Genomic DNA, 13,320 nt, shown 5'->3' with positions numbered 1-13,320 from the left:
TATTATACGTTTTGAGTGGGATGATGGGCTGGGGTGGGGTTGGGACAGATGCAGCAGTTTTATCGCAACCGCCCTGTCGCTTCTGCGCCACAAGACTTGCGAGAAATAGAATAAGGAAAACTTTAAAATTCGTTTAGGCAGAGTTAGGTGATGTTTGTAAAAAACTATACACGATATAAGGAAATTTCTTATTATGATAAGAGGAAATGTGGATTCGAAAAATCTGGAGTTTATGGATTAAAAGGAAAAACATTAACTGGCGAGGATTTTTTTTCCATTTGGTTTTCTTATTAATTGATCGATAAGAATCGTCTTTTTATTCGATGTTAAATAAGATAATTTCGTTACAATCTGTAGTGCTATAAACTATCAAGCCCATAAATCGCTAATTACGTAAATCGCGTTTGTTAAGTTATCCATGACAACCTATTTATAAATAGTTTACACAGAATGGTGACATAACCATGTTATTAGTCATTTTTATTGAAATATTTAAGTTCCCCGCCTTATATATTCGTAGCAAAGGCGTCCGGTGCTAATCCTCGCTATTTCGGCCGACAGGACACAAAACGTTTCGTGCACACGAGTGTTGCCATCATAGAATGTCTGCTTAAAGTTTTTTTTTTTTAATTTAAAACGTTTTGATAACCTTCTTTTGTTATTTACCAATAATTTTCATGGTATGTTACGTTGGTTGAAATTCTTATAACATTTGGTCGTGGGATATATATGTAATAAAATAAAATTATTGAAGAATCTGGCATTCGTTAGTATTTGTTGTCATTCAACTCGACTCACTACGGGGCTGCCTTGCTTTCACTTCACGTCAGAAGTGGACGTACCTTCCACGATACATTGCTTATTCTGAAACGTATCCATACATTGTGACTCCTTTATCCAGTCTATTACTGTAAGTTGCATTTCGTTTTCATATTGTTCATGGTAGGGTAGCAAGGGAAAAGTCCCATATTGTTAACCTCTAATTTACCCTTTGTATTCCTATGTGCGTATTTCCTGATACAAGCAAAATGGGTTGCGGGTTGTATGAAAGATGGGAATACTGTATAAGCATAGTATAGAGCTTTCAGTTCCGAAATGTGTAGGTAAATAGACTTAAGGTTTTTTCAGTTAAAACATTAGGTATCGAGTCTATCGACTAACCACCCAGACCCAACCTGGTATCGGATGTGGTGGCAGCCATTGCTGGCTGCTCCTTAAGTGTTTCAAGGTTTTATGCATCTTTGTTTTCTATAAGCTCTTACAATGCTTCAAATGTGTCTAGATTTCCTAGTGTATATTTATAGGTCGAAGTTTCTGTGTGTTCGCTTCATGTTCAGGTAGAACGTATCGTTTTTGCTGTATCGTGACGTCATCAGCTCCCCCCCCACCAATTACGGCGACGTTCCGCGACTTCCAAGTATTGTTCTTAACGTATATAGGAAACTCCCCTTGAAAGTTCGTACATTATCCAACAGCAGCAGCAAGGTGCTGGTGTTGCAACTCAACCGACACCAGCTCTTCTCTGTGAATGTCACTGTTGCATATATTTCGGCAATAGACTCGATAGTAAGTGACTTTAGTATATCGAAACCCCTTCAACGCGTGTGACGTAAAACGGTCTCGGGCTCCCAACTGCAGCCTCCCTCACATTCGTATGTGTACACACGTTACGTACATGCATGTACGTTCAGTATACTGTATGCCTATTATCCGTGTATGTATGTTTACACATTTAAATCTACCTGTGTTTGTTGGTCGCATACCCTGCAGTGGGCACCGTGTGTGTTTGGAACTTTTACTTTGATAAGCACAAATCACCACTGAAGTGGTATTTGCTTATTAAGAGCACGCTCTCCGTTTACGCCAAAATTATGCATTCCTGTAGCTCTCCTCTTCTTGCACATTAATTAGGATGGTCCTTAAATGGGGGAAAGCAAAAATTGGCATATGTTGAGCAAAGGGGGAGGGGTTATATAGAAAACTAGCTTGGTTTTCTCACTAAACAACCTGGAACTAAAATCGTCAACAGAGTCAACCTAACAGAAGTATGTGATGCCACTGCCAGCGTAGATTTGATATACTGCATATTCAAAATATATACTAAATAGAAAATGGAGTAATTACTAAAAAGTGGGTATTGTATATAATCCCTCCCCTCTTGCTTAACATATCTTGAAACTTTTTGCTTCTCCTCCATTTAAAGAACCTCCTAATTACTGTGCAAGAAGAGGAAAGCTTCAGGACTGCATCATATGGAGTAAACTTAAGCGTGTTTTTGTAAACAAATGCCACTTTAGTTTCAGTCAGTATTCTAAGTATTGGTGCACCGCTCTTAAGTGTGAAGTGCTAATGTAAATTGCTCTCTTTTGCAATCTACACTTTTAGTAATTATTATTTTTTATTTACTTCCTCATAGCCAAGTGATGGGGTTTTTATGGTAATATGTTTGTAATTAGTGTATTTTTAGAGGGAAAGGGATTTTTATATTTTTCCTTGCACTGTCAATGTTCAAAAAAGGGTATTTGTATCATAGTGGTGGCAGATTGCGAAAGTGAGTGATTATTAAAAAAAAGTTTTAAATCCTTTTAAATATAAATTTGGTTTTATAGCCATTGCACATATATTATTATTATTATTATTATTAAATGCTAAGCTACAACCCTAGTTTGAAAAGCAGGATGCTTTAAGCCCAGGGGCCCCAACAGGGAAAATAGCCCAGTGAGAAAAGGAAATAAGTAAAAATAAAATATTTCAAGAATAGTAACAACATTAAAATAAATATTTCTTATATAAACTAAAAACTTAAACAAAACAAGAGGAAGAGAAACTAGATAGAACAGTGTGCCCGAGTGTACCCTCAAGCAAGAGAACTCTAACAGAAAACAGTGGAAGACCATGATGCAGAGGCTAGGGCACTACCCAAGACTAGAGAACAATGGTTTGAATTTGGAGCGTCCTTCTCCTTGAAGAGCTGCCTATCATAGCTGAAGAGTCTTCTACCCTTAACAAGAGGAAAGTAGGTACTGAACAATTAGAGTGCAGTAGATAACCCCTTGGGTGAAGAAGAATTTTTTGGCAATCTCAGGGTTGTCAGGTGTATGAGGACAGAGGAGAAGCTGTGAAGAATAGGCCAGACTATTCGGTGTCTGTGTAGGCAAAGGGAAAGAACTGTAACCAGAGAGAAGGGTCCTGTGTAGTACTGTCTGGCCAGTCAAAGGACCCCATAACACCTAGCGGTAGTATTTCAACGGGTGCCAAATACAGTGCCACAACTCGAATGTTATCGAAAAATTTGGTTTAAACCTGCAGAATTTTTTTTTATAAATTTACTATTTAATGTTTTGGTGTTTGCTGCTGTTCATGCTTGTTGTGTATGAACAATTTATTTTCGACCATACATTGCTTGAAAATTAGTTATACAACTAAAAATGTAATGTAAATTATTCCATATTAAAGGCCAAAAGAAAACTAAAATTCTTATTTAGATAATGTTAAGTCACAAAGAAACCAAGAGATACAGACAGAGAATGCCTCTCCTTCATGTGAAGAATACAAGTAATTTGGTTTTCCCACCATTTTATTATGCAATAGATAACAAAATAACTATAATATTGTTCAATGAAGTAAAGCTTAACAAGATGCTACACAAAATAAATATGTAGTATCTAAGATTTATTTATGTGATAATCTTAGTTATATTTGGTTTTGTATTTATTTTCTTACAGGACACAACAAAAGTGGTGTTCATAAGGGTGTCATCGTTTGCCATGAACATTAGTTTACTGACAATTATATAATAACATTAACTGTTGCCCAGGCCATTTGTAATTTGTGTAGACAGTAACACAATTATATAATCTATATATTAATTAATAGCCTGTGTTATTTATTTTCTGTCACGCTTTAAAGAAAACGGAAATAATTTCATGGTATACTCTTACAAATTCACATTAGACTTTGATTACTTAACCAAAGCACATCTTATATAGATTTCCTAATTCATTTATTGCTAATTTTTTAAATGATTATACAAGTCAAATCTTATCAAATTTTATTCAAACATGTATGGGTTAAGAACAAGATAATTAATATTGAAAATATAATTTTGTGTAATGTACACGGGTTCCACTTAAAAAAAAAAACGAAAATAATTTCATGGTATACTCTTAAAAATTCCCATAAGACTTTGATTACTTAACCAAAGCACATGTTATATAGTTTTCCCAATTTATGTACTGTATTGCTAATTTTTAAAAATAAATGTACAAGTCAAATATCACATTTTACTCAAACATGTATAGGTTAGGAACAAGATAATTAGTATTGAAAATATCATTAGATTACAATTAGTAAGAATTAAAGTTAACCAAAACCAAATATATCCAAGATTATCACTAAAAAAAATTTATCTACTGCGTATTTATTTTGTGTAGTGCCCTGCTATTCTTTAGCTTTTATCTTTCAGATTTTTATTTTCATGATTCATCATCATATCTTATCTATGGATAAGTTACAATAGGATGATATAAACTCCTCTTTTGTGCTTATTGGTGATTTCAGTGCTCACCTTATTGAGTACAGTGATTGAATTCTGTATATCTTGCCGATTGCCATGGCCTAAGAGCTTCTGACTGCTGATTCAGCCAGTGAATATTTCATAATTGCTTGTTCCTAGTATACACTAATTCCCGGGATGTTATAACAAACAAACTTGGTCCTCCAGTTGGGATTAAGATTACCAGCTTAACCCTTTTGAGGCCCAAAAAGCTCAAATTTGGCTCTTTAATTCTGTTTGGCTACCAAGAATGCTCTTTATGCTCTCTAACAGAATTTGGCATCTTTTCATAAAATCATCATATCCTCCCGCGCCTATTGACTCAAAGGGCCTCGGTTAGATTTCACCAGTCGTCTCTATCTCTTCTAGTGCCTTGTGGAGCCTAGTTGAAAGTTTGGTGAACTAATTTCTCTTAGGGAGTGGGAAGAGCATGCCCAAACAATCTCCATCTACCCCTCACCAGGATCTCGTCCACATATGGCTTTCAAGTAATCTCTCTTGTAGTTTCATTTCCAATTCTGTCCTGCCATTTAATTTCCAAGTTTCTTCCGTAACTGGAATACAAACCACGCTATTTAATAGGGGTATTACTTTCAGCATAGCTGAAATGACGAGCCATTAATTTTTAACGAGGGTTAATTACCCACACCGCTAGATAGCGAGGGTAGGGAGGGTAGCTTGCTACCACTCCCCCTCACACACCTGTGATTGCGCTCACTTTGCTTTCGGCTCGGATGTTGCTGCTCTCATCCTCGCCGACAATTGGCAGCCATTAATGCTTTTTGTTATTTTCTTTCCTCTTAGACTGTGTACGTGAAGTTGGCCTCTGCGACCATGCGCACCTGGCCTGGTCTTCCTGACCGCCCCTGTGGAACATTCATGTCGGCGGTCGAGACCGATCCTCACGCCCTTTGTCCTTCTTGCAGTGGCCAACGGTGTGATTGTGTCAACAAGTGTAGGGAGTGGTTTTCTTCCCAGTGGGAGAGGTTTTCGCGACAGCGGAAGAAGTCCAAGCGGGACGTTTCTCCTTCGAAGGAAGAGAAACCCAATGCCTCTTATTACGTCGCCCAAACCTCCTCCGAAGCTCCTACTCGGTCGGTCTCTTTTGAGAGACAGTCGAGTAGTAGCGTAGACCGAATTATTTCTGTCCAACCCCAGGTCTCGAGAGATGACGTTGCTTCCCCTAGCGAAGCAGCACCACCTCTCCCCCTGGGGAGGCCTTGTCACTAACTTAAGTTTTCCAGATTTGGTCCTCCGTGGGGCTCATGGGTTCGCCCTCCAAGGAGGTTTTGCTTGATTACATCCGCATGGGTGCTTCATTCGAGCAGTCGTCGTCACCGTCAGAGGTAGATCCGCTGACTCTTGTCGACGTTGTTGTGTCAGAGGTGTCTCGTGCAGCGTCACCCATTTCCTCTGCCACTCCAGACTCTACGGTAGGTGGCGGCTTATTTTCTCCCGTTCCTGACCATCCTCCGAGGGGGAAACTAAGTTCGTCATCAGTCTCTCCTGCTAGTGTCTCGGGAGAGTTCACTTAAGAGACTCCTCTTCGGAGGACTGCTGACGGTCAGCTTCCTAATCCAACAGCCCCCAGGAGGCGCATCTGTCGGAAGGCCTCTTCGCCTTAAAGGCCTTCCTTCACCTGCGGTGAGGAGGCGCCTCTTTTTCGCCTTAAAGGCCTTCCTTCACCTGCGGTGAGGAGGCGCCTCTTTGGTTCGTTGTCTATGCAGTCCCCGCAGAGGAGCCTCTAGACCGATCGTCCATCACTGCACCTGCAACCAGTCTTGTGACTTCGGTCCTGGACCTCTCTGCAGATTGTTCGCGATCTCCTTCGGTCGATGGTCGACCTTTTAAAGGACACGTCGACCATCCACCCGACAGACCTGCCGACCTGCCATCACTGTTCGTGCATGGCCCTAACAAGGCTCCACCTAAGTGCACTATTGCGCACCACGCAACTTGACCAGCGCTCACTAGCAGCTCGTCAGGCCCCAACACTGCGGCGCACCACCCATCTTGCTCGCTCTTACGCAGGGCAACAACCTCCTACGCTTACGTGCCCAATAGACCAGAGATCTCCCATGCGCACACGCACCAGGGCTCTCCTGCACCGACGCCCCTTGCGCTTACGCACCCCCGATCTCTTACGCACCAGCGCCCACTTGCTCGCCAACGGTCACCTACGCGCCAGTTACCTGCACAACAGCGCTCTAACGCTCGCCAACACCTGCGCCCCATGTCACGCTCTCCTGAGCGCCATCTTGCGCGCCAGGCAAAACCTGCACGCAAGTTCGTAAGCGAGGCAACAACTCTGTTGCCCTCACCTGCGCGCCATCTTTCTCCTGCATGCGCTCACAGAGATACGAGCGCACGCCCTCCCTCTCTCTTAAAGACGAGCGCCAACATTCTCCCGCGTGCCCATCAAGATTCTACTGCGTGCTCCGAGACATTCTCCTGCGCGCGCCCCCCTTAATTCTTCGACAGACGCGCACACTGCGTAATATTCTCCCTCTCGTGAGCGCCAATATTCTCCTGCGCGAGCTTGCACACCAAAAGAAACAACGTCCGGCAAGGTCGCCATCGCCTCATTCCCCTCCCCGCAAGCGCATACCACCACGCATTGTGGGAAAACTGAAACCTGCAGAGGGGTTCAGGATCCAAAAGCTACTTACTAAGGCAAACCCACCCATTCCAGTAACTCCTCCCAGGGATCGTTTGGTCCCTTTCCCTTCAGGGGGTATATCTGACAGTGTGTCTGTCGGCTAACAGCCCGGATCAGAGCCGTAACGCAGGCTTTCAAGCCTGCCCTCTCTGATCTAGGACATGGAACCATGGCTTCTTCTACCCCTTTGAATAGGAAAAGAGGATTTCTGGACGCGGTTACTTCCCCGAGGGCGAAACTGACTCCTATTTCTCGGGCTAACTCTCCATCCCTTTCGGACGAAGATCTCCCGTCACCAAGGGAACCATGCAAAGAGAGATTTTCCCCCATTGCACCAATGAAAGAAACCTCTTCACGCCGAGAGTTCCTCACAGTCCGGGAATAGAAGGGACATGCAACACTCATCAATGTTGGAGTCTTACATCCTTCCTCAGAAGGAATCTAAAGACTCCAAAACATTAAACATTGCCAAAGTCCTCCACCAGGGCTAGGATGGAGCTAGCCAGCCACTCGGGGAATGTCCGTGACTCTCCCCAAGAAGAGCCTTTGGGGATAGAAGGAGACTTCGCTGCAAGTCCTACAACAGCAGGAGACCAGCAGGAGTCAGAACATGGATTTTGGCAGGTTCTGACTCTAATGAGGGTTCTCAACGGGTTTTCCAACCCGGAGATCCCCCCTCGAGAGGGCAAAGACACGGTCCTAGACCGCGTCTTTGGTACTCAAAAACCCTCAAAGACCAGTGCAGCCCTGCCCTGGTCTTAAGGTGTAATGAGTACCAGGGACAAGATTGCCCAGTAGCTCTCCGTGATGTCCTCCTCCAACTGTTCCGGTATCACGAACAAGCTCTTCCCACCTCGCGTACAGCAGAGGAGGTACTTCGAGATCCAGGAGGAGCCTTGTTCAGCTCTTCTGCTTCACCACTCGCTGGAAGAGCTAACCAGGGGAGTCCCTCTTAAGAGACTCTCCAACTGGTCGGTCTCATTCCAGCAGCCGAGATCCTCAACCAGGAGAAGGTCGCTAAATGTGCTATGCAAGCTACTTCGTGGCTTGATATCTGGTTGGGGACCTTAGGTATCCTGATACGATCAGAGGATTTCTCCAAGGAACGTACCAGGAAAGCTATGGAAACCTTCCTTCTCTCAGGTACTCGCACGATTGAGTTTCTTGCCCACCAAGTCTCGAACTTGGGGGGCAGATACCATCCTGAAATGTCGGGATGCAGTAGCTGAGAGATTCCACCAGAAGATCCCTAGCGCCAAGATCAATAGGCTCAGACATTACTCCATAGAGGGGTCTGTTCTGTTCAAGCCTAAGGATGTGGAACATGCTGCTGAGAGGTGGAGGAATTCCCATCAGGACTCCCTCCTCCATAGGGCTTTAACATATAAGCCCTATAAACCTCCAGCACCACAGCAGTCCCGTCCAACCAAGATCACTACGACGACAACTGCACCGAAGACGATGATGTCTAAGCCCTTACCTGTTAAAGAGAGGAAAGGCAAAAAGTCCCCCTGGGGAGGTAAAAATCCTAGAGGGAGCAGCCGAGGCTGCAAACACTAGGATAGGCAGTCCCCCTGCATTTCCGCCGGTGTGGGGGATGCCTACAACGTTGCGCAAGCAGGTGGAAGCAACTCTGGGCTGATTCCTGGACGATCCCCGTGATCAGTCTAGGATATCGTGTCCCGTTCATAACATCTCTACCTCCCCTGACGACAGATCCAGTGTCATAGAACTCCCTTGCCATGGGATCGGCAAGGGGGTAAGCCCTTCGCGCGGAAGTCCAGACCATGTTGAAGAAGGGCGCTCTCCAATAGGTCCTCTACGGATCCCCAGGCTTCTTCAGTTGACTTTCTTGTAAAGAAGGCGTCTGGAGGCTGGAGACCTCTCAACTCTGAACAAGTTTGTCAAACAAACTCCGTTCAGCATGGAGACGGTAGATACGGTCAGACTAGCAGTAAGACCGCAAGACTTCATGTGCACACTGGATCTAAAGGACACGTACTTCCAGATCCCAGTCCATCCGTCTTCAAGGAAATACTTAAGATTCAGCCTGGACAACAGAAAGTACCAGTTCAAGGTGCTGTGCTCCTGTCTTTCCACAGCACCACAAGCCTTCACCAGAGTGTTCACCCTAGTATCATCTTCGGCACACAGGATTGGCATCCGTCTCCTCCGTTATCTGGATGACTGGTTAATCCCAGCAGACTCGGTGTCAACCCTTCTACAACACGGAGACAAACTTCTGAGACTTTGCCAAGATTTTGGGATCATGGTAAATCTCGAAGTCCTCCCTGGTTCCCACTCAAAGACTGGTATACTTAGGCATGATTATAGACACCACTCTCCACAGTCTTCCCATCAGACGACAGGATAGCAAGGCTGAGGAAGGTCGCAAGACCTTTTCTCAGATGAGAAGAACTTCCAGCCCAATCGTGGTTACATCTCCTCGGTCACCTTTCATCGCTGGCCCGTCTAGTTCCCAATGGTCGCCTCAGGATGAGATTCCTCCAGTGGCGACTCAAGTCCCAGTGGAATCAAGCTTACGTCTCCCCTGGCATCCAGATCCCCATGGGACCTGCAGAACTGACAGACCACAGTGGTGGGTGGCAGGCGAGAATCTACGAAAGAGAGTGGATCATCTCGTCCTCCCCCCGAATTTGATGCTGTTTACAGGCACTTCAAAAAAGAATTTGATGCTGTTTTCAGGCACTTTAAGAAAAGGGGGGGGGGCACGTGCTGCACCAAAAAAAAGGGGGGGTGGCCCTTGTGCTGCACCACACGACCTCAGGCCTCTGGTCATAGTCAGAAAAGTACCTCCACATAAATCTCCTATAGATGAAGGCCGTCTTTCCAGCCCTTCAACAGTTCCAACGGGACCTAGCAAGTCACTTTGTGGTGGTGATGAGCGACAACACCACAGCAGTGGCCTACATCAACAAGCAAGGAGGTACTTTTTCGCAGCAACTATCCCATCTAGCAGTAGAGATACTGAAATGGGCCGAAATCCACTCCATACCACTTATCAGCACGCTTCATTCCAGGCAAGAGGAATGTGCTCGCCGACAATCTGAGCAGAGCATCTCTGATAGTGAGTACTGAGTGGTCTTTGGATCATCTAGTAGCCAATAAAGTCCTGACTTTGTGGGGTTCTCCGACTGTGGACCTCTTCGCAACGGCCCTGAGCTTCAGGCTCCCACTGTACTGTTCCCCTGTCCCAGACCCCAATGCTCTCTGGCAAGATGCTTTCCAACAACGGTGGGACAACATCCACGTGTACGCCTTTCCCCCGTTCTGTCTGATGAGGAGGGTACTCAACAAGACCAGAACATCGGTCAATCTTTCAATCTGATGAGGAGGGTACTCAACAAGACCAGAACATCGGTCAATCCTTCAATAACCCTCATAGCTCCGCTATGGCACCACGCAGAGTGGTTCCCGGGCCTTCTGCAACTCCTAACGGAGCCTCCAAGAGAACTCCCTCTACGATACAATCTACTCAAACAACCACACGCCAACATCTTCCACAAAGCCGTAGCTTCACTACGACTTCACGCATGGAGACTATCCAGCATCTCCTCTCTCAGAGAGGATTTTCGCAACAAGTTGCGATCAGGATGTTTGACCATCTGCGGAAGTCATCAGCAGCAATCTACCAGGCAAAGTGGAAAGTCTTTTGTGGTTGGTGTCGTAGAAGGGCTCTCTCTCCACTGGATGCCACTATTCCAGCAATAGCTAAGTTCCTCGCGTATTTGCATGAATAAATGCGCCTCTCAGTCTCGGCAGTGAAAGGTTATCGCTCAGCCTTAAGTCTCGCCTTCAGACTGAAAGGAATGGACATTTCTTCATTGCTAGAACTTTCTCTACTCATACGGAGTTATGAACTTACCTGCCCCCAGTCGGAAGTGAGACCTCCCCCATGGAACATGGTTCGAGTTCTCAGGTCTCTTAAGAGACCTCCCTATGAACCATTACGCCAGGCATGAGATCGCCACCTAACTTGGAAGACTGTGTTCCTGCTAGCTTTGGCCTCGGCCAAGCGAGTCGGCGAACTTCATGGTCTCTTGTATGACACCGCCCATTCAAGGGGATGGGGAGGAGTAACGTTCAGCTTCGTCCCTGAGTTCTTTGCTAAGACTCAAAACCCGGGAGTAGCAGATCCTCGATTCGACTCCTTCCGGATTTCTAATCTCCGCACTGTAACAGATGACCCAGACCATCTCTTACTATGCCCAGTAAGGAGCTTGAGGCTGTACCTCAAGAGAACAGCCGCACCCCGTCCTCGTGTGCCAGCACTATTTGTCAGCACAGGAAGGACTAAGAGGAGGGTCACCAAGAACACCATCTCTGCATGGATTCGCAGGGTCATTGACCTGGCACTGAATCCAGACCTTCCTCCGTCACGTTGCAACAGAGCACATGATGTGAGGGACATAGCTATATCCATGGCCTTCAAAAGAAATTTTTGTGATGCAGGTTCTTCAAGCGGGGTTGTGGAAAAGACAGAGACTATACTTTTTCTATCCGTCGTGTGGTGGCTGCACAACAGCTGGTTTAAAACTTCAAGTTTCTTATTGGACAAGTAGGAGAAGGTTGAGGGCATTGTTACCCAGTTTTAGTCTGCATAAATGAAAAGGTTTGACTGGCCCTTATTCTTTTCTTCATCATCCCCTTTTGGGGAAAGCAGCATCCTGGGTTCTCTGCATAGCTGACCTCTAATACTGTTACGTCTCCATACCCTGACGAGGTTGTACAGTATTGGGAAAGTCCTAGTATACAGGTTTCCATCTAAAGAACTTCGGAACAACTTTTTAGGACGAGTCACACTTCTACATACCTTCACACACAGCTTGCGTAGGTAGCAAGGTTATTGCGAGGTGCAGGGGCTCCCTATTTCTCGAGTGCTAACGCACCCAGATAAGGAGCCCCCTGGCAAAGCCAAAAAGCCAGACTGGCTGGGACGTCCACCCCTCCTAATGGGTGAGTCACTCCTATTAAAAAGCGTGGTTTGTATTCCAGTTATGGAACAAATGCCAAATTCGTAGATAATTTGAATTTTTCCTATCTATACAAACCTCAGCTATTTAACCAAACTTGCCCGCCAACCCTATTCCCCTTGAAGTCCTACCTCCAAGCAAATTGAGCTCAAGCACAGGTGTGAGGGGAGGGGGGTTAGCAAGCTACCCTCCCCTACAAATTATCTGCGAATTGGTCATTTTATGCTCTCTCTTGACTTGAGAGATGTGTATTTTCAGATCCCACTTCACCAATAGTCAAGGAAGTTCCTCTTTTTCTCCCTCAAGGGCAACGTGTTGCAAATCAAAGTTGCTTTTGTCTGTTAAGTCTTGGGAGCGTGCCAAGGGGCCCTGCTACTTAGGTATCTGGACGACTGGAGAATCTCATCTTCCTTCAAAAGGCAACTCCAGCAACAACGGGACAGATTTCTCTGATTTTCCAAGATTGGGGGATGGTGTTGAATCTGTAGAAGACCAGCTTAACGCCCTACCAGAAGATTAGTTTTTTGAGATAAATTGTAACAAAACAATAGGGGAAATGTTAAATTTCATTGATCAAGTAGCCATACACAATAGGATGGCAAGCCCTTTATTAAGCAATCAATGTCTTTCAACTTGTCAATGGCATCAGCCAGGTCACTCATCATTGGGTAAGCTGGGTCCCAGGGCAGTTTACATCTAGGGTCACCTTAGTGTTGTCTGGAGAGATATTGGTCATTGAGCAGTTACCCTCATTGCCTTGTTCCTGTTCAATACGAAGTGAGATTTGATCTGGACTGGTGGCTGAGGGACAAAAAATTCTTCAAAGGGACTACTTTGGAGTGCCTTACTGCAGGGCTAGTGCTTTTTACAGATGAGGGTGTCTTCTAAAAGTTCATATCATCATATCATCTTCATTTTAACATACTAGAAATGAAGGCGGCCGCTCTGTTGACATTATAATCATTCCAACAGAACATTAATGCCTGATATTACTGTTGTGGCCTACATCAACAAACAAGGAGATATTATGTCACAGCACCTTTGAGATTTGGAAATATAGGCTTACAAAAGGCCACATGTCATAACACCTTTGAGATTTGAAAATATAGGCT

The 13,320-nt window shown here is 44.9% G+C and overlaps 1 protein-coding gene across 2 annotated transcripts in view; it reads left to right on the top strand.

The window, feature by feature from the left end:
- The first annotated feature begins 755 nt into the window (after positions 1 to 755).
- Positions 756 to 13,320, top strand: part of LOC137623057 (uncharacterized) — a 19,252-nt gene continuing 6,687 nt past the window's right edge. The window contains exon 1 of one of the 2 annotated variants that reach the window (XM_068353693.1): positions 756 to 910. The gene's annotated coding sequence lies outside the window, so the exon portion shown is untranslated. Of the gene's footprint in view, positions 911 to 1,442; positions 1,567 to 13,320 lie in introns of those variants that run through there. The other variant, XM_068353694.1, reaches the window with a different exon arrangement.

This window comes from Palaemon carinicauda, chromosome 30 (assembly GCF_036898095.1).
Source record: "Palaemon carinicauda isolate YSFRI2023 chromosome 30, ASM3689809v2, whole genome shotgun sequence".
NCBI lineage: Eukaryota > Metazoa > Arthropoda > Malacostraca > Decapoda > Palaemonidae > Palaemon > Palaemon carinicauda.
The sequence above is the reverse complement of the archived record's forward strand: the minus strand, read 5'-3'. Positions and strand labels throughout refer to the sequence as shown.